Source organism: Lotus japonicus, chromosome 2, assembly GCF_012489685.1.
Source record: "Lotus japonicus ecotype B-129 chromosome 2, LjGifu_v1.2".
In the NCBI taxonomy this organism is placed as follows: Eukaryota; Viridiplantae; Streptophyta; class Magnoliopsida; order Fabales; family Fabaceae; genus Lotus; species Lotus japonicus.
The window spans coordinates 28,305,917-28,327,937 of NC_080042.1; the positions used below are offsets into that span (position 1 = coordinate 28,305,917).

Below are 22,021 nucleotides of genomic sequence, written 5' to 3' on the forward strand. Positions count from 1 at the left end.
ACACAAGTATTTTATCCTGGTTCACTTGATAAATCCCTCAAGCTAATCCAGTCCACCCGTTAAGGTGATTTCTTCCTTCTTAGAATGAAGACAATCCACTAATCAGATAATTGTTACAACTGCACTTGAAACCTACAAGTGACTAACAATACACTGACTTAGTTCATACTAAGATTCACTCTCTTAGTCTTCTCTAGGATCCGATCAACCTTGATCTCCTAAAGGAATCACCACTAAGATTCACTCTCTTAGTCTTCTTAAGGATACTGACCTACCCGGTCCCTTAAGGAAAATCAAACAACTGTTTGAGGTTGGTGTTTACAAAGGTTTGCTTCTAAATAAGCTGAGTGTAAACTAAATAAGAACAGATGAAGAAAGTAGAGGCTTGAATCTTTTCTTGTATTGCAGCTCTGGGTTTCTCTCTCTTATTTCTTTCTTCTTTTCTTCAGCCTTAAATAGTCCAAGGTGCAAAGGATATTTCTGTTGAGAGAATATGACCGTTGGAGGGCATTTCTGGAACTTCCAGAACCTGCTGTGGCTGAACCTTGGTAGGTAGGCTTGTCAGAATAGTACACTGCTCTTGTACTTCTTGATAGAGACATTTGCCTTTAACCAATGACTTCTGATCAGAGTTATGCTTCGTGTTGGAACTTGTGAAGCTTGGAGATCAGAGTCAGAGGGAAGCTAGGATCCTCTGACCTTCGTAACTTCTGCTTCTGGACCTTCAGAGCTTCTGGACCTTCAGAGCCTCTGGTCCTTCAGAGCTTCTGGTCTTCAGATCTTCTGACCCTCAGATCTTCTGATCCTCTGATCTTCTGATCTTTAGATCCTCTGATCTTCAGATCCTCTGATCCTCAGATCTTCTGATCTTCTGATCTTCAGATCCTCTGATCCTTAGATCCTCTGATCCTCAGATCTTCTGATCTTCTGATCTTCAGATCCTCTGATCTTCTGATCTTCAGATCCTCTGATCTTCAGATCCTCTGATCCTCAGATCCTCTGATGAATATATCTTCTGGTGTCAGAATCAGAACCTGTTTGTCAAAACACTCAAGACAAACATTAGAGTATCATAGTTGTTCATCCACAAATAAATACTTGTTATCATCAAAACATAGAGTTGTACCACATGACCAAATCTTGATCTTACATTCTCTTCCTCAATCCAATTATTGAATATTTTTCATTTTAGAATAAATTGAAATTATGAAGAGGAGTTTTGAAAAATGAAAAGTCATAAAATCATTAAATTAGAAAAGTTGCAACAATTAGAATAGTGAAAGATCAATGCATTGTTAAGTCATAAAGTGTTCTCAAGGCATAGAAGAAACTGACAGAAGATGAGAGGTTGCAATGGAATGGACGGCTGTGATTGCATCTTTAGAAAATAATGTGTATTTTTACTTAAATATCCATGTAAACAATTAGATTATAGTGTAATAATTATTGAATGACAAAGTTGCCCTCAAGATTGCAAAAACTCTCCCTTTATAGATAGATAGATAGATGTCGTGAGTAGTTGGAAAGTGTAATTCAAGGGATAGAGACTTCCATTACCCTTTCTTCTTAGTATCTTCCTGTCCAAGAGCACTATTAGAAATTGGGAGGCCTATACTCAACCACAAAAGCTAGCTCAAGAGTTGAGGTTTGCACAACCCTTATAAACACTTGATTGGCCTTATCTCTAGCCAATGTGGGACTTCTAACACACCCCCTCACGTCCAGGATTGAACAGACTGGAACGTGGGATCAACAACGGGTGGCCCAAATATGGGTGGTCTCCACAACAAATGGATCTAGGATAGGCTCTGATACCATATTAGAAATTGGGAGGCCTATACTCAACCACAAAAGCTAGCTCAAGAGTTGAGGTTTGCACTACCCTTATAAAGGCTATCTATGCTCTATCTCTAGCCAATGTGGGACTTCTAACAAGCACCTTTGCTTGCCCGGTGGCAAACTCAATCAGCAACAATGTAATTCAAATAAACAATATACCAAGACTGAATTGTGATCTTTCTACATACATTGCATTGCCCCTGATTTACAAAGATAGATTCTCAAACAGTGCAGAATCACCGAATTCACCTCTAGCTGACATGTCTTGCAGTAGGATAGAACAAAGATATAGCAGCGTTGCCCCTGATAAATCAAAATCTTGAAAGCCAATAAAAGTTTAGCCCCTAAATACAACATAAAACAGAAAAAGTAACCATACCTCGCCAACAAAACTCAAACCCCCCATTCGATTTGACCACCTACAAAGAGTTGATAATTTTTTCATCCACATAACTAACAATCCATTGAATTCACCTCTTGCTCAGTCTCCAAATGAGTGTTTGTTCCAATACAATCCAACAACTTATACTGCTCCATTTTATTCTTAAACAGAATCAGGCTTCCACAAAGCTATAGATCAGGATTTTTCTTCAAAGTCTGAAGCACATGGCCCTGAACGGAGAAATTTCATAAACTCCATTGGACATATTGTTTTCATCCATGGAGTCAGGGTTATCATCCACTTGCTCTGAGACATTACTATCTTATCATATTCCAAAACACAATTTTTTTTATCATGAAATCTAGCAACAAAAATTAACAAAATCTTCAATTTTGATTGTAAATCGTTGAAATATAGAAAATAAAGTCAAAGATAGTAAGGGCTAGGAAGGGAACCTGTCGTTTGCTTGAATTCAAGTTCAGAGGACGAAATTTTAGATCAAAGCATAACAGGCTAGGAGGAAAAATAAAAATAGTAAAAAGAAAAAAAGGGAAGGAAAACAGAAGCATTAGATGTACAAAACAACACCATTGATGAAAGCTACTAACTTGATAGCACAGAGAAAATAGAAGAACCACGAACAAAGAGCAGAGATCGCAGAACGAAAGAAATAGTGAATCAGATCGGTAGGTGAAACGGAAATGGGAGGAGGAAATTTGTAAATAAGAGTATCCCAAGCCCTTCATTCATTCATCCCCTAAGATTTCTGCTAGGTTTAGGTGAAAATGAATCTTTTGATTTAATCTATTGATTGTGTACTCAATTATTTGAATTTATTAATTTATTGATTTATTGAGTCATCAAATTGGATCAATGAGAAGTCATCAATTGTGGACCAATCAGAATAAGACATTTGGAAATTCATTTTAACCACCAATAGAGTTAAAACATGTGTCATTTAAGTTTCTATACTTTGGTGGATGAGATTTATATATTATTAAGATAAAAGCAGATATGGTGATATTTATTGTTATAAGCTCGCGCGTGTAAAACCATTATTATCCAAGAAACTCATTAGAGTTTCTAATTTAAATTTTAGTAATGTCACATCAGTTGAACCACTTTAATCAACTCTACTCACTTTTTACTCCAACACAGTAACTCTAAAAAATTTCTTAAATGGACCCCACAATATACCCCACTACTTTCTTGTAAATTCAGTTACATATTTATTTGTTTTTTTATTTATTTTTTAATCATTAAATTTGGAAGAGAAACTTTGAGCAAAGTTTTTTAGAAAAAAACTTTGGAGCAAAGTTGCTTGCCACATGGAGAAACTTCATTTTCTGCAACAGTTAAGAAACTTTATTTCAGATGACATGTCACAAAGAAAGATGCTCTAACATTAGTACGTGCGAACTTAATAATTAATAATAATATTTTTTTAGGGTATAATTCATGTTAATATTAACCGGATTTAATTTTTGGAAAATGTCATAGTGCACGAGACAGATTTCTCGTGTAATGCACGAAGTCAATTTGTGGCGGTTATAAGCCGCTTGTAGTGTTAAAACCGCCAGAAATTACGAGTTGGGTTTTCGAAATTTGAGGCATTTATGCATTTCTGGCGGTTTGAAACCGCCAGAAAATGCATTTCGTGCATGACACGATAGAAATCAGTCGTGTCATATAGCACTTAGCACTGCTCTTAATTTTTATACTTCGACAATGACTTGTTTAAAAAAAAAGGCAATGACATAGAAGTTATTGGTGTATCGTGGAAGAATTTAAGACTTATGTTTGGGAACTTTTTTTGTGCAGTTTGTATAGATTTTTGGGCCTAGCTAGAGTATTGTTTGGTGGACTTTTGATTTATGCTCTTTGGTGGTTTTGGGCTTTTCTGATTGGCCTTTTCATTGGGTTACATTCTCATCTTGTCCCTTGATGATTGAACCTTTTTTACATTTGACCAAGAAAAAAACGTTTTTACATTGTCACAGTGAGACTAACACTCTCCAAGCGAGATTTTTCTATTTACAAAATCTGAACATGAGACTTTAATTAACATAAGTTTAACATATACTACTTGAACCAATCAGGATCCACATTGGTTGAATCAATTACAACAAATAGTCAAATAGTGTGAGATGACAAATTTAAAAACATTAAGATGAAAACCCTAGTGTACAATATACGTTTAGTTTAAACTAAAAATTTCTTGTATTCATTTGCAAATTCAGATTCGACATTCAGTGAAAAATAACGTAACCCCTAAGCATATGAAACCATATTAGCAAAATCTTCCAAAGAAAAATTTCCATATTGATGCTCATCTTTGTTGAGGCGCTTGATGATTTCTTCAAAGAAAGCCACTTCACAAGGAATGTGTACCAATCCCATGGTGCCTTCAAGACCCAATTCTTCCGCAGCTTTCTCAAAAAGATCGTGGAAGATAGGGAGGTTTAGGAAGCGCACAGGAACTGTGAACCGCTCGCATTGGGGTCCAACATGGATAAAAACACGCCCCTAGGTAGGTATGGATGTTTAGAATTAGGAGGGTCAATTGTATTGCAAAGTTTGGAATAAGAGTAGTGATAGCTGCCATTGTTGTGTTTCCATCGCAGCATGAGTTGCTTGATGAGACCCATTGAATTCAAAGTGATTGTGTCTCGGTGATAGCAGAGTTTATGGATAGGAGTAGTTTCACAAAGACTAACTAGTGTCTAGTGGTTAGGAAAAAGGAAAAAGGTACTATGTGATACCTTAAGATGGTTAGGTTTTATATGATATATTAATGATTGTGGTAATCCCTTGATTCCCTTCTCATCATAACAACCGGACTTACATTTTCAAAGTACAAGTAACTATAAGATAGATTTAAGTAAACTGTTTTCAAAAAAAAAAAGATTTAAGTAAACTAAAATCAATAATATCTAGTATGTGATTTTATTGCCAATATAAGAATATTAATCCACACCTAGATCAGTTGAGCTGTTGAGACTTGAGAGTTCTAATAAGAATTAGAGTTTACTTTTAAATTACAAATTACAAGATAAAATACTTTATTATAAAATTAATTAATCAATCATTTATATATACATTTTCATCTCAACATATACAAGGGTTGTTTATCACAAACAATATTTTCCTAACTTTTCACATTCAAATGGATGTAATTTGTTCTAGGGAAAAATATGCTATTAGTCCCTGAACTATGGCCGAATATTGGTATTCGTCCCTATACAAATTTTGCGATGAAAAAAGTCCCTAAACTTGATAAACCTAGAGCTTTTCATCCCTCCAGCCAGTCAAAAGTCTAGGTGGCACGCTGACCTGTCGGTTTGAGCTTAAGTGTATTTTTTATTTTCATTTTCCTTTTTTTTACTTTATTATTTATTCCTAAATCCCCAAATTGGTTTCTAGGGTTCACAATCAGAAACGAAGAAGGTTAGGACGAAGACAGAGGCGAGGATACGGAGGCGCAGACGATGGCGGGGCAGGCGGAGGCGACTGGGAAGGCGGAGGCGACGAGGCAGGCGTAGTCGACGAGGCAGACAGAGGCGACCCGGATTTCTGCAGCTCGATTGAGAATGATGTCTGGTTCATCTTCAAGGAATTGTAGCTCTGCATCCTTCAGAGAATCAGAGTGGTGCTTTACACCTCTAAAACCAAGTGGAATCCTGGGAGAAGACTCCACAGGTTGTACATATTTCATATGCTGCCCTTTGCTGTACATTTGGCAGCAATGATTTTTTTACAACTATACTAGATATAATATGTTGCTGTCCATTATGATTGCAGGGGGAGGAATCGATCATATCATGATTGCTTGCCCGATTGCTGCTGGTATGTGGGAAAGCTTTGGCTAGGAGTGAGTACGGTGCTACCGAGAGGGTGTAGAGATCATCTGCAGCAGCATAGACATCCTGATCTGAATGAGAAACAAAATACGGTACTCCGGACTACTTGGTATGCAGTGGCTTGGACACTATGTCTCACCGGAATAATGTTATATTCAATGGTGGAGGAACGCAGGACTTATCACTGTTTGAAGGAGCACAGTTAAAAGCATGGCAGTGGCTCTATAATAGAGTAAAGGGGTTCAACTGTTCTGTATATGAGTGGAGGGTGCAGTCTGTTATGTGCATTGGAAATATTTGATTTTAGCTGCCATGGACTGTCAAGATGTATCAGATTGAAGATCATGGGTTTCTTTTGCTTTGTAGTTTTGGTTGTATTGGGCTTTGGCTGTGCGCATTGGAGAAGTCTTATTTTATTGAGGGACAAGCTATCAACAAGGCTCTAGGATGCATTGTTCTTTTCTGCCAAGAGCACCTCTGTTTTGCTCTGGCTTGTTTTCTTTTATTATACCTTTGTGACTTTTTGCTCTATTTTGAGCTGCACTTGTACATTTTCTCTAGCACCTCTGGTGCTATTATTTATACTATTAATTAGCTTATCCAAAAAAACTAGATATAATATGCTTGCTGTACTTTTCTTTATAATGCAATTCTGGTGATTTTTGAAACAAAATGCTAATGCAATTTCCATCTTTGGTTGTTATACAGCTTCCCACAGGTTGTGATTATTGTGCTGGTCACAATCCTTGTCATGGGAAAAAAATGTTTGGTTTAGTTAGTAGTTATTTCTTGTTCTGTAAACCACACAACATCCCAAAACAAGAAATAACTACTAACTAAACCAAACATTTTTTTCCCATGACAAGGATTGTGACCAGCACAATAATCACAACCTGTGGGAAGCTGTATAACAACCAAAGATGGAAATTGCATTAGCATTTTGTTTCAAAAATCACCAGAATTGCATTATAAAGAAAACGACAGCAAGCATATTATATCTAGTTTTTTTGGATAAGCTAATTAATAGTATAAATAATAGCACCAGAGGTGCTAGAGAAAATGTACAAGTGCAGCTCAAAATAGAGCAAAAAGTCACAAAGGTATAATAAAAGAAAACAAGCCAGAGCAAAACAGAGGTGCTCTTGGCAGAAAAGAACAATGCATCCTACAGCCTTGTTGATAGCTTGTCCCTCAATAAAATAAGACTTCTCCAATGCGCACAGCCAAAGCCCAATACAACCAAAACTACAAAGCAAAAGAAACCCATGATCTTCAATCTGATACATCTTGACAGTCCATGGCAGCTAAAATCAAATATTTCCAATGCACATAACAGACTGCACCCTCCACTCATATACAGAACAGTTGAACCCCTTTACTCTATTATAGAGCCACTGCCATGCTTTTAACTGTGCTCCTTCAAACAGTGATAAGTCCTGCGTTCCTCCACCATTGAATATAACATTATTCCGGTGAGACATAGTGTCCAAGCCACTGCATACCAAGTAGTCCGGAGTACCGTATTTTGTTTCTCATTCAGATCAGGATGTCTATGCTGCTGCAGATGATCTCTACACCCTCTCGGTAGCACCGTACTCACTCCTAGCCAAAGCTTTCCCACATACCAGCAGCAATCGGGCAAGCAATCATGATATGATCGATTCCTCCCCCTGCAATCATAATGGACAGCAACATATTATATCTAGTATAGTTGTAAAAAATTCATTGCTGCCAAATGTACAGCAAAGGGCAGCATATGAAATATGTACAACCTGTGGAGTCTTCTCCCAGGATTCCACTTGGTTTTAGAGGTGTAAAGCACCACTCTGATTCTCTGAAGGATGCAGAGCTACAATTCCTTGAAGATGAACCAGACATCATTCTCAATCGAGCTGCAGAAATCCGGGTCGCCTCTGTCTGCCTCGTCGACTACGCCTGCCTCGTCGCCTCCGCCTTCCAAGTCGCCTCCGCCTGCCCCGCCATCGTCTGCGCCTCCGTATCCTCGCCTCTGTCTTCGTCCTAACCTTCTTCGTTTCTGATTGTGAACCCTAGAAACCAATTTGGGGATTTAGGAATAAATAATAAAGTAAGAAAAAGGAAAATGAAAATAAAAAATACACTTAAGCTCAAACCGACAGGTCAGCGTGCCACCTAGACTTTTGACTGGCTGGAGGGATGAAAAGCTCTAGGTTTATCAAGTTTAGGGACTTTTTTCATCGCAAAATTTGTATAGGGACGAATACCAATATTCGGCCATAGTTCAGGGACTAATAGCATATTTTTCCCTATAATATATATGTATAAATATTATTTATCACTTTTTTATTCATTTCTCATTTTTATAACAATGGTAGAAAATGTTGTAAATATTGAGTGAATCACCATTTTGGTCCCTAAGAAAGTAGGCGTCGGTCATAGTAGTCCCTAAAAATCATTAATGGTGAAAAAAATCCCTGAAAGTGTTGACGTCGGCCATAGTAGTCCCTATCTATGTTTGGCCGTTAGTCCCTGGGACGGAAAATGTCCATGTGTCAAGTTATGTGCCACGTAGGTTTCAATTTGGTCCCCGACATTATCAATTTAGTCCCTTGGTAATTAAATTTAATTAAAATAATGAGTTAAAAAAATAAAATTACAAAAATAGAAAATCTTAATTAAAAAAATAAAAAATAAGCAGGTACCAGGTAATTTCTATTTTTTGAAAATTCAAAATATTGTTTTCTTTTTATTTTCTGAAAAATATATTTTTTTTTAAAAAATATCATCATCTTCAACCAAATCACCCACCGTACTCTTTGTCCTCCCTTCCTACTGCAACCCAGATTACCCACCCCCTCTCTTTCTCCTCCCTCCCCCCGCAACCGCAATCACCCACCCTCCTTCACCAACACCCAGAAAATTCATGGCAACGACGTGGTGGTGGGGCGAAAGGGAGATCGAGAGGACGAGGCTCGAGAGAGAGGCATGACATTTGCAGGATGTGCCACACCAGATCTGGGAAAACATGGCTGAATCACCACCAAAATCTTGCAAAGATGCAACCTTCATTGAGGCCCACCAGATCGGTGAAGGTTTCTGCGGCGGCGGTCATCCGTGTGGGGGTGGAGTTTCGATGGGTGGGTCTTTGAACACCAAATCCAGATCCTCCCCCCTTGCCACCTCGCCCTCCACTGCCGACGGCGGCTACGAATTACAATGTGTCTTTTGCTTTCATGTTCCTGAGCATTTATAGATCTGGTTCGTCTCCTTTCTTTTGTGCTTCCTTCTGGACTGAATCAGAGCAAGTGGAGGAGAGGGTGGCGAATGTGGGTGGGTCTGCAATGGTGGGGTTCGAGTTCCTGGGTTTGTTGTTGTGTTGGGGTTGTCCTTGTTTTCAGGCCGTGCATGACAAAGGTTTTCAATCTAGGTTTTAGCTCCTCAGATCTGATTTCTATGCAATGTTCAGGACAAGGGGAGGGAGGAGAAGGAGGGTGGAGGATTGGGTTCTTCACGAGGTTGAAGTAGGTTGAGTTTCAGAAATAACAAAATATTTAATTTGTTTATTTTGAGATTTTTTTTCTAAAAACAAAAAAACCGGAAAACAAAGATATCTTTGTGCTTATTAGAATTTCCTATTTGGCTTATTTTTTATTTTTTTAATTAAGATTTTCTATTCTTGTATTTTTATTATTTTAACTCATTATTTTGATTAAATTTAATTACCTAGGGACTAAATTGATAACGTCGGGGACTAAATTGAAACCTACGTGGCACATGAGCACTTTCCGTCCCAGGGACTAACGACCAAACATAGATAGGGACTACTATGACCGACGTCAACACTTTCAGGGATTTTTTTCACCATTAATAATTTTTAGGGACTACTATGACCGACGCCTACTTTCTTAGGGACCAAAATGGTGATTCACTCTGTAAATATTGGTTCACAGTTCACTACAAGATATTGATACTTTAAAATCCGAAATAGAGAAAATGATGGAGAGTTTGCTACAAAAAACGAGCATCGAATGAGACAAGCGGAGGAAACCGCCTCTTCTCTTGAGAAACAAGTTTTGAAGATGAAAAAAATCATTTGCATACTTATAGTTAAAAAAAGACAAATTTCAGATGATGTGACAAAATAGTATATTTGTAATAAAATAATTTATATGATTTTTTTTATTTTTTATTTTAAAGATTGTCAATTTGTCATTGTTTGTACGGACAAATGTCTTTAATTGTTATAGATATGTTACAATTACTTTCATCGTAGCAACGCTAAATTTATGTTGTGATTTAGAAATATCCATTTTCATCTCTTCTTTCTTTTTCAGTGGTAGATGGAGTTGGACAGCTTTGATCATTGGAATATACATAATTTTTTTTATGACAAGTATCATATGTCGTCATTATAGACTTAGAATTCTCAACATGTAAATCCTTTTTTTTTGAAATTAATATTTGTAAATCAAAAGACTATTGATTTTATTCAATTTCCAGCATCAATTTTTTTACCAATTTTAAATTTTCGAACGAAATAAAAATTTAATTTTTTAAATACCCATAATTAATTAAAAAATTATGAGAAATTAATTACTCTAATTAATTCCTAAAATTAATAAATAGACTTAATTACATTTCTCAAATTTAAAGTAAAATTAAAGAATCCAAATTCGAATTCTATTTTGAATTTGAATATTTTTTTTAATATAATTTGAATTTAAAAACAATTTCGGGACTAAAAAAAATATACTAAATAAATTAAAACACATATTTTTTTAAAAAAAAATTAAATAAAATTTTTTATTATAAAATAATTGTGACGATAAAATGAATAGTTTTAAATTAAATAAATGTTTATTTTCTTAAATTTTATGCATCATTGATTTTTTTTTCCAAAAGTAAATATAATTCCTATTTTTGCCCCAAAATTTACAAAAGTGCTGAGGCTTTGAAGACCAGATGTTCTGATGAACGATCCATAAGCTGAAGACTTGAAAGCTCTGAAGTCAAAGGATAAGCGGGCTCTCAAAGATCTGAAGTACTTCATGTTCTGAAGACCAGAAGTTCAGGTGAACGGTCCAGAAGCAGAAGTTCTGAAGATCAAAGGATCCAAGCTTCACTCTGACTCTAATCACTCTGCTTCACAAGTTCCAACATGAAGCGTCGCCCAAGATCAAGAGTCAACTAGTCAACAAAAGCAGATGTACTATTCTCACCGCCTTATGTGAGACCCAAGTTTTTAAGCTTAGAATGAATTAGTGAAATCTCTTATTCACGAATAAATTCGATGTGACGTGAATTAAGAAAACTGGATAAACGTTTATTAAATGGAATAAATGGATAGAGGAGACATTTCACGAGAAGGTTAAGGATAAGATTCGAATCGACGAAACTTATGACGCAAGTATTATTCGTTTACGCTTAGGACAAGAACCTTAGGAAACGATTAATTTAACCCTTGGAACACTATAGGAATAAATTCCAAAAATCTTCATAGAAATATAAGAATTTCTCTTATTCCTTTCCACGACAAGTGTTTCGATACGAAACCCTGGGATGTACGAACGTCCGATTCCAGTTCTCGGAGGTTTGCCGAAACTAAAGCCCTGATAGTTCAAGAACCCTAAAATCAACCGACGATGAAGACTTTTTCTATTCGGAGCTTTAAACGAATATTTCACTCGCGTACACCTATTTCTGTCGATGTTTTGAATCTTTCTTCAGAACGAAGTTTTCTCATCCGCCATCAACTGCAAAAAGTAGTTTTTCGGGTAAAATCGATTTACACCGACTTTGGATCGTTTGCTTTAATTCCAAGAGACCTGTTTTGAGTTCTGGAATTCTGTCGCCAGAACCTATCTTAGAATTCACGGAGGAATGCGCAGGAAAAATCGGAATCGCGAAATTTTCATTTTTCCGCATTTTCCAAAACCTATAAATAGTAAGAAAATGAAAATTTTTCAAAACCCTTCACCCATTTCAACCCAAACCCGCGAGCACCATAGGAGGAGGAGGAAGAAAATTTTTTTCGCCGTTTCTTGCCCGATCGCTGCACCGTTCGTTGCTACGCGTAGACATCGAGGTATAGATGCTATTCCTTACTTCTGATCGTCAATTCTGTCGCTTTTCTCTATGTCTTTCTGTGCTCAAAGTTTTGAGCTTTTTGTAAAACTGTCCAAATAACTTGATTTCAGTGTCTAAACTTATTGCCTACATGCCCAAGAGCATGAATATCCGGTTGTTTTCTGCTGAATCTCGCCGAATTGCCGCCGAGTTTCAATTCTGCTCGAAAAACCCATTTTTGGCCAAAGCTTCGTCCTTTAGACTTAAAACTCTCGACTGAGCTTAGTGTCAGTAGGATTAGTTGTCATAAATGTCGTTAGGAACACGCTCATCAAATTTATTTCTCAAAATTCCGACTTTGCGTTTTTGAGCTAAAAACACTGACCAAAATACCCCTGTGTTAGTTTTCGACCCGATAATTTTTCTGATAGTTTCCCTGGCCTAGATATCGCCTAAGAATACCTAGGAATTAAATTAGATCGAAGAAAAAGTTCGGGAAACCCTATTTTGATAATGGCCGAAACTTATTTGCTATGGTACCATGTCCAAAAATAATTTTTGGGTCTGTATGGCCTGAGCTATAGCGTAGCTCTCTCCGTTGTCGAAATTTTGGCTCTGGTTTCGTGTCATTCCGAGTTCTGTAGCTCGAGTTATGCACGTTTTAGCGAATAAAGTGTTTTTGTACAAAACTTGAATCGAGTTAAAACTCATCCATTCGAGAAAAGCCTTTCCATTCGTGCCTAAATGTGGTACTCTGAAGCTCCTTGAGCTTTGTTTAACGTTAGTTAGTATTGTTTCGAGTGTATCGACTTATTTTGATTGATTTTGCTTTTGTGCTCTAAGGTTCGTTTGTGGAAACCTTAGACTTGACTGAACAAGCTTGGGAGTGTGACTTACACTGTGATTCTGGAAGAACTGGAGGTAAGGACAACTTACACTGCTAGCTAATGCTTTAGGCGTCGATAACTTCGACTTTCTTATTTATGTTTCTTTATCGCTTTGACTGGAGAAAATGTTTTGAGGCTTCGGCCGTGTGAAACTAATATGAGACGTGTGTCTCCGTTTTCTGAGAGGCTTCGGCCGTTTACTGGTTTCTGTCTTACTGCTTCCTAGTGGATAGGACAGGGTTATGTTTTACCGCAATAACTTGATTCACATGCCATACTTGCTAAGTGGTTAAATGGTTAATCTTAGGCTATGTGAATACTTGTGCACATTATTTTGGAACATGCAATTATTATTGGAATATGCTGACCATATGGTGCAATTTATATCGTTTATTCGTGGACTACCAAAATGTGAGGAATAACGGTTAGTTATGCCCCGTTGGTGGCGAATTCTGTAACACCCCGATTTCGGTGGCGTCACTTTAGTAACAAAAATAAACTTAATGCGGAAAAACGTGAATATTTTTTTTCCGTCGATAATATCAACAAGACTGAAATAAATAGAACGCAATTGCGAAAGACAACAGAAGTAATATACAATATAAATTACAGCCCCCGCTGTAAGTAGCTAACCACGTCACGAGTAAACCTCCAGTGACGGAAAGCAAGAAAAGTAGCGCCCGTAGGCAATATGTACAACCCAAAAGGTAAGGTTAAGTGTCCGCAACACAAACCTTCAAAAATGAGAATAAGTTGGCCCATCGGCCTAAAACAAGACTTCCTAAGTCCAACCAACTCTCTGTAATTCCCGTAAAGAAACCACACAAAAAGCTATAGGTGGGAACTACCCTGTCCCCAAAGAAAACAATGACGGTCAGAGCTAGGACTCTACTCCTACACTAATCCCATCTCGAGGAGCTCACACCAGCACTAAAACCTACATGCTAGCATGATCATCGTCCGAATCTGAATCCAGAACGATCAAGTCTATGCACACCATCCGTCCTCCTCTCGCAACCGCGATGCGCTCCTGTTCCAGCATCTCAACCCTAGTTCCCCCCGAAGGGTGAACCATCATGATCTAGTCCGCCATGGACATCTGACAAAGGGCGTAGTTCGCCAAAGCACACACAGAAGACGCGAGGGTCAACTCCAAAGAATTACGTAAATAATAGCACCGGTAGATACAGATAATAGAATAGCCACTTAGGCTTATAGCTAGGGATAACATCCTAGGGTTGCATATTCCACAATGAATGTAACGACAGTAATAACAAATAGCATGCATCAAATAGAATTAACAATTATCAATCACACTCAGCAACTAAGTCAGTATGCATGTTGCATGAAATGCAGATGGCGGTTAACCCAGTTAACCAAATGCATTCCGGAAACGGATGGACATCAACGGATCAATCCTAGCACCAGCAACGGTGGGACCATTTCTGCCCGCGTGCCTCTTACTCCAACAACAACGGTAGTCAGATCAGCAGTAAACCCGAAGGTCTGCCATTTCGGTCTGCTACTAAGAGTCGTCTACAAACGCTCTTTCGCGGAAATCCGGGTCTTATGACCATTTTGGAATCCACCGAGGTCCAGTATCACGCCGTGTATTAACCTCCTATGTGTGCATGAATGCAATGTGATTAGCCAAACAACGTCTCCGACCTCATCGACACGTCGCCACGAATTCTAGCTAACTTATTGTCTCTAAAAAGAATGCCCTAAGGTAAAAGTCGATTCTGCGACAAAATACAATAATCATAAAATGAGTGCAACCACTCACGATAACTCTTCGGGTCATCAATGCTCTCACGAAGTCTCACGCTTCAGTGGAGTCTCACACATTCACAAAGTCTCACGCTTCAGTGAAGTTTTATGGTTTCACGGGGTCTCACGCCCCAGTGAATTTACACACTTGCACGAAGTCTCACGCTTCAGTGAAGTTTCATGCTGTTCACGAGGTCTCACGCCTCAGTGAAGATCCATGCTTTCCACAAGGTCTCACGCCTCAGTGGAATATCCCGCATTCACAAGGTCTCACGCCTCAGTGAAGCTTCATGCTGTTCACGAGGTCTCACGCCCCAGTGAAGATCCATGCTTTCCAGAAGGTCTCACGCCTCAGTGAAGATTCTCGGCACATCCCTTGGATGGCTAAACAAACTGCTCAAAGAGCGAAGGAGTATCAACATACTCAGAACTTACAATCTCCTCAACACTTGGATCCGACGACACTTCTCGTTTTCCAAAACTAAGATTTGCATCCTAAGCTTCCTTTCGAGTTTGTTATCATTATTTGAAGATTTAGAGGTTGTTTAATGTCTTATGAGTTTTCTTTACAAAATAATATCCTTTTAGTCTTATCGCAAATCTTATGAGTTTTCAACATCCCACAATCCCAATAAACTCCCCGAGAATGTCTCGATCCATCATAACCATAACAAGGCCCGAATCTCATTCGTTCTATCAAACTTTCCCCAAAATCTCAAAATAAAATCGGCATGACCTGCCCGCTATCCTCACTACTCAGAATCACAGATATCATTGAAAAGACATGAGTAAATCAGCACAGTCAACAAACATGTCATATATCAACACATTCTAGAATAATCACGTAGCACTTAGCATATAAAGCATGCATCACACATCCTAGATTACCCACTTAGCACGTACCATGTAAGTCAATCTCAAAAGCAATTAGTAGATGAATCATCTACATTGTCAGCCGAAGCCTCAGAAAACATTTTTCCAGTCAACCACACACAAGTGCATAAACAGTAAATCAATGTCGAAAGCATCGACCCTAAGCATAACTAAGGATTCAGTGAGAAGCCCTCACCTGAAGATTCTCTAGGGTTGTCCTCTAACTCTTCTTCACAAGCAAAGCCTTGCTCCTCAGGAAAATCCTCAAAAGCACCTTTAGAGTAAAACCACAGAATTCCATAAAAAACTATCAGAAACTCAGTAATCAATACTCACTAAGGTTACACGAAGTAGTACATACTCCGAGGTACGATAATCTAGCGCGAAAGGACAAGTTTTTGAAAAAGAAATTTTCCTCCTCCCCCCTTAGGGTGCTCGGCCACTTTAGGTAATTAGGTGGGTCAATTTTTCTTCGATCAAACTTGGTTCCTAGGTTATTATTAGTCGTAACTAAGGGTATTCTAAACTCGGAAAAATTATCGGATCAAAAACTGTCGCAGGGGTATTTTGGTCAATATTTTAGCTCAGAATTTCAAAACTGAAATTTCGAAAAGCAAATTGGATGGGGACGTCACCAACGACGTTTATGACAACTAATCCTACTAGCACTAAGCTAAGGCGATAGTTTTTAACCCAAGGTTGCGACTTTGCTTAAAAATGGGTATTTGATGCAAAAATTGATTCCGGCGGAATTTCGGCGACATTACGGAAAAACTAATCCGACAGAAGTGCTCTTGGGCACGTAGGGAAGATGTTTAGACAGAGAAATCAAGCTCTTTGGACAATTTTCCAAAAACCTCAAAACTTTGAGCTCAGAAAAGTCTAGAGAAAAGCTATGGAAAAGACGATCAGAGGTAAGGATTAGCGACTATACCTCGATACCTTCAAGCAGCAACTGTTGAATCAACGATCAAGCAAGAAATGAAGAAAATCTCTTCTCCTCCTCCTCTTAGCAAACTCGCGGCCCTTGGAGAGAAAATGGGTAAGATTTTTGTGTTTTTTTCTCATTTCTTGGCTATATATAGAGGTTGGTAAAACGCGGGAAAATGAAAGTTTCGTGATTCCGATTTTTCCGGCTTCATTCTCCGTGAATTCTAAGATAGGTTTTGGCGACATAAATCCAAAACTCAAAAGAGGTCTCCTAGTATTTTAAGTGACTAATGCAAAGTCGGTATAAAACTATTTTACCCGATAAGTTACTTTTTGCATCGAATGTCGGAATAGAAAACTTCCTTCTGAAGAAAGATTGAAATCATCAAGAGAAATGGGTGTACGCGTGTAGAATCTTCATTTGAAGCTCCGAATAGAAAAATTCTTCATCGTCGGTTGATTCTAGGGTTTTCGAACTATCAGATCGGACGTTCGTAGATCCTAGAGTTTCGCCTCGAAACGCTTGATATATAAGGAATAAGAGAAGTTCTAACATTTCTCTGAAGATTTTTGGAATTAATTTCCATCGTGACTTTAAGTGAAAACTAGCTATTTACTAGGGTTTCTGCCCTAGGTTTAAGCGTATATCGATCGTGCTATACCTTTTTATCGATTTTGGTACAATCCTTAGGCTTTTCCTGAACTTTCTCCTTCATAAATTTATTCCATTCGATAAACTCTTGTTCAGGTTTTTCCTTCATGATACGTCAAGCCTAATTATAAATGGAAATCTCTTCCACTTATTCTAAGCTTAAAAACTTGGGTCTTACAAATTCTTAAGGGTTTATCTCGACAAGACGAACTGAGGTTCAGAATCTTGTCTTCTTTTGTGGTTTCAAGACCTTCTCATGGAATTTTGGGGATGTCGGGATCTTTTGAACTTATAGTTTTGGAAAGAAAATATTTTCATGAGAAATTCCATAATGCTTTAAACAACATTCAAACTCTTTTAATTAAATGTTAAGGATCTCAAATGAACTTCTAGGATTTGGATATTAGTTTTGGAAAATGAGAAGTGTCGCTGAATCGAAGTTTTGGGGAAGCTCAATGTAACACCCCGAATTCCAGGTGTCACTTTAGTAACCAAAAATAAACTTTACGCGGAAAACAGGTAATTTTTTTTTCTTTCCTTTAAATCAAAGTGATAAAGAAGTAGAGACAACACCCAACAACTAAACTAACCGATATACAAATATATATACATCTGTACAGCCTCGGCTGCACTCCATGTCACGCGAAGCCGCAGTGACTCCAAAGTAGTACGCCCGCAGGCAAATATACAAACCAGAACTGTGAGTAAAAGTATCAAAATACAGTTATCCAAGAGAAAGTCGGCACTCAAAAATGGCCTGAAAGGAAGACCCCTATACTCCGACAGACTCTCTGTGATCCTCCTCAAAAGAACCACATAAAAAGCCACACATCGGAACCTACCCTGTCCCAACAAGAAACTGACGATCAGAGCTCTACACAAAAATGTCGCTAATCCTAACCTACCCTCCCAGCTCAGCTCACCAATCATCCTCCTCCTCATCGCTGCTCGGCGAGTAGCTCTCCCCACTGCTCTCGGAGTCAGAGTCGGAATCCACCGTAATCATCTCGGTGTCCAAGTCCATAACCTCCCTCCTCACTGTCCTGCGCACCGCCCTAGTCGAGCCGGTCTCCACATCCACCTCTCCTGTGAGAACATCCTCCTCCTCCACCCTCATCAAGGGGTCCACACGGTAGCCGTGCGGTGAAGAGAAAGATAAGAGACGTGAGACAGATGGGACAACAGACTCCCTCCTCGGCTGTACGAGCCTAGAGGACGACGCCACGTCGGTAGAAGCGATGGCAGTAGCCGGAGGTGGCACAACAGGTGTAGAAGCAGCAGCAGGCTCGATCTCCTCTGGGTCCTCCTCAACAGTAGGTGAAGTCGGAGGTGGTGCAGGTGGTGCATGTCCAGTGCCTGGTCCACAATGAACTGAGGGCGGCAAGTCAAAACTCAGCTCCATACGCCGTAGCACTCCGCTCGTCAGGCGTCCTCGCTCATCCGTCCGGTCCTCCATGACCCTTCCCCTATACGTCGCCCGGTGACCAGCCACATCGATCACCCAAGCGGTGGGGGCATCCCTATCCAGCAACTCATATCTGATCCCCCCGAGGGAGAGACCGTCGAGAACCAGTCGGCCATCGACATCTGGCAGCAGGCCGACCGCCCAAAGACAAACATACAGACAAAGCCAAGGCGCTAGGGTCAACTCACAGCAATAAGTACATATACACACAACATGTGACAGGGTATATATATAAGTTGTTATATAAGCATATAAATAATCCTAGCATGTTATGGCTCTAACATTACTTCAATAAACAAACAGCACACAGTCTCAGTCAGCATGAATGTATGCGTGAAATGCACAATATGAATCCGGATTTGTGACGCGTTCCCGTTCGCCACAAGTGAAGCATTTTCACTATGGATGGACCATTCCCGTTATCCATCCTGGATGAAATCCATCCTGGATGAACCATTCCCGTTATTCATCCTTGGTGAACCATTCCCGTTATTCACCGAATGATGAACCATTCCCGTTATTCATCATTAATGCAAGGTGAACCATTCCCGTTATTCACCATGATATGCACAGGTGAACCATTCCCGTTATTCACCCGATTGAATGCAACGTGGTTAGCCAAACAACGAATCGCCCTTACCACGAAAGTGTCTAGCTCACAACCCAATCTCAACCAAACCCAATGAGTTAATGTCGGTCAATACAACACAACTCGGAGTAAGTGTCGGTCAATACAACACAACTCCAACAAGAAAACACAAGGGTCTAGTGTCGGTCAATACAACACAGCCCAAACAACAAGAGCACTAGGTGTCGGTCAATACAACACGGCTCCACAACACTTCCCAAGAGTACTAAGTACTCGGTGACTTCAATCATCACCATAGCTCACCTTAGTGGCTTTCCCCAATTCCAATAACTCACAACAAAGGTCGACTTTTCCCCGTCTTTCGTAAATATTTTCCCCTTCAATTTTCCTATACTTAAACGTTAATAAAAAAATGATTTCAGTTCAGATTAGTCAGGTTATGAGTTTATTTCTCAAAATCTAGGTTTCCCAAGTCTTTAGTTTACAAAATTCCATTCATTCTAGGTTTTCCGAAAACCAACCACCCAAAAGAAGTTTCTCGGGGAAAGTCTAAGAATTCCAACAAATACCAGCAAGTGGCTAAGTCTCAAACCCCTCGTTTGAACTTGCCTAGGGTTGTTCATCCAACCCGAAACATCAAAGATCACCAGATCAATGAATCTCCACTCCGAAGTCGCGTCAAAACGCACAATCCAACAAAGCACAACATCACAACATCAGTTCATCAACATAATCAACATCAAAGTAAAGCATAAGTCGAATTGATCGACGCCTATCATGCATTCATAGCTAATATATATGTAAGTTGCCCTAACCTCGAGCTGTTCCAGCTTCGAAATCAAGGTTGTCCTCAAACAGTTGCTCTGAATATTCCAAAGTTCCTTCAACTGAACCTCGGAGAAAAACAAAGCAGAATTCAAACAAAATCGATTAGTTCGATCGTAAAACAATACATAAACGATAGACAAAGCATCAAAGCTTCAGAATACGACAAACGGGTACGAAAGGACAAGTTTTCGAAAACGAAAAACTCCCCTCCCCTTAGGAAAACCCACGGCCATAAGGAGAAAAGGGCTTCGGCTCTTTTTCTTCGATCAAATCAGTTTACAAGGTAGTTTTAGGGTAAAACTAAGGCAAAGAAACTGTCAGAACAATTTTCGGACAATCGGGCCGAAATACGACTACGCAGGGGCATTTTGGTCCAAAATAAAGGCTCAAAACTTCAAAGTTATCAGTTCTGAAAACAAATTTGACAGCAACGATCCTCATGACATCCGTGACAACAAATCCTAAAGGCACGAAGTCAGATTAAGTCTTTACGACAATAAAGTTTCGAAATGTGAGACAAAAAGAGTTTTGAGTCAATTTTTCAGATCCTGGACAAATGAATCGAAATCAGAGTTTACTGACAGAGGTTTTAGACTCAGGGAAACATAAGGAACATAACCCAAGCGAGAAATCAGAGAAATCGGACAATTTTAGAAAAAGCTCAAAACTTAGAGCACAGAAACGGCTTCAGAAACGCAACAGAAACAACAATCAGAGGCAGGAATCGTGTTAGTTACCTTGATACCTAGAAGTAGGGACGAACTGCACGAAGATTGGTCAAGGTTTCGCGAAATCTCCTTCTCCCCCCAAGCTCTCCACAATCTCGGCCAAAATGGTGAAAATGAAGAGGATATTAGCTTTTTCGCCTATTTATAGGCGGGCGAAATCGCGGGAAAATGAAAATTTCGCGATTCCGATTTTTGCAGCACGATCACCGAGAAATTCTAAGAGAGATTCTGGCGTCAGAAATCCAGAACTCAAAACAAACATCTAAGATTTGGGAAAAACGATATCGAAAAACTCAAAAGCGGTGTCGGTTAATCTGCCCCGAAAAACTACTTTTTGCTGTGATGCTCAAACGACAAAACTTCCAACAGAAGAAAGATTGGAAATGTCGAAACAAGTCTGGCAACGCGGACGGAATCTTCGTTAGAAGTCCCGAATAGAAAAAGTCTTCATCCATTGCTCGAAAATAGGGTTTCGAAGCAAAGAAATTAGCGTCGGCGGACATCCGAAAAGTGAAACCTATCGTGCGTACAGTCCAGAGTTCCGAAATGAAACGCTGGTCGATGGAAAAATAAAGAGAATCTTTAAATTTTCCGAGAGTTCGAAATCTCACTCAAAACGTTGCTTTAAGAGCGAAATAGCCTATTCTGGACACGCTCGCCATAAGGCAGGTGTGCAGACGACTCGCACTAACTCCGAAAACAACTACGCAACATTCCTCAAGCAATTCCTGAACTTTCTTCTTCATTAATCTTCCTCAAATATCAACCTCCTGTCACGCTTACACTGATTCTACGCGTGAGTCGGAAACTAGCTTGTTCTGAAAATCCAGGTCTTACAATACTCCCCTCCAAAAAGAAAGTTTCGTCCTCGAAACTCAGAGTTCAGCAAAAAGTCCGGGGTACAATTCCTTAATCTTATCTTCCAATTCCCATGTAGCATCTCCCGTATCCTTGTTCCATATCACTTTTACCAACGAAATCTGCTTTCCCCTCAGCTGTTTCACTCTCCTATCCCCAATACTCACTGGCGGTGCCTCAAAGGTCAAATCATCCTTCAGTTCAACGTTGTCTGGCACGATCACATGAGTCGGGTCTGGAATGTACTTCCTCAACTGCGACACATGAAATACATCATGAATGTTGGAAAGAAATGGTGGTAGTGCAATCTGATAT

The 22,021-nt window shown here is 39.2% G+C and overlaps 1 long non-coding RNA gene across 1 annotated transcript; it reads right to left on the bottom strand.

Moving 5' to 3' along the window:
* Positions 1-1,965: 1,965 nt before the first annotated feature.
* Positions 1,966-3,011, bottom strand: LOC130737870 (uncharacterized). The gene is made up of 2 exons (XR_009019007.1): positions 2,830-3,011; positions 1,966-2,734 (listed from the first exon to the last, which is right to left on the bottom strand). It is a non-coding gene; the product is annotated as an uncharacterized LOC130737870 (long non-coding RNA).
* Between the last annotated feature and the right edge of the window lie 19,010 nt (positions 3,012-22,021).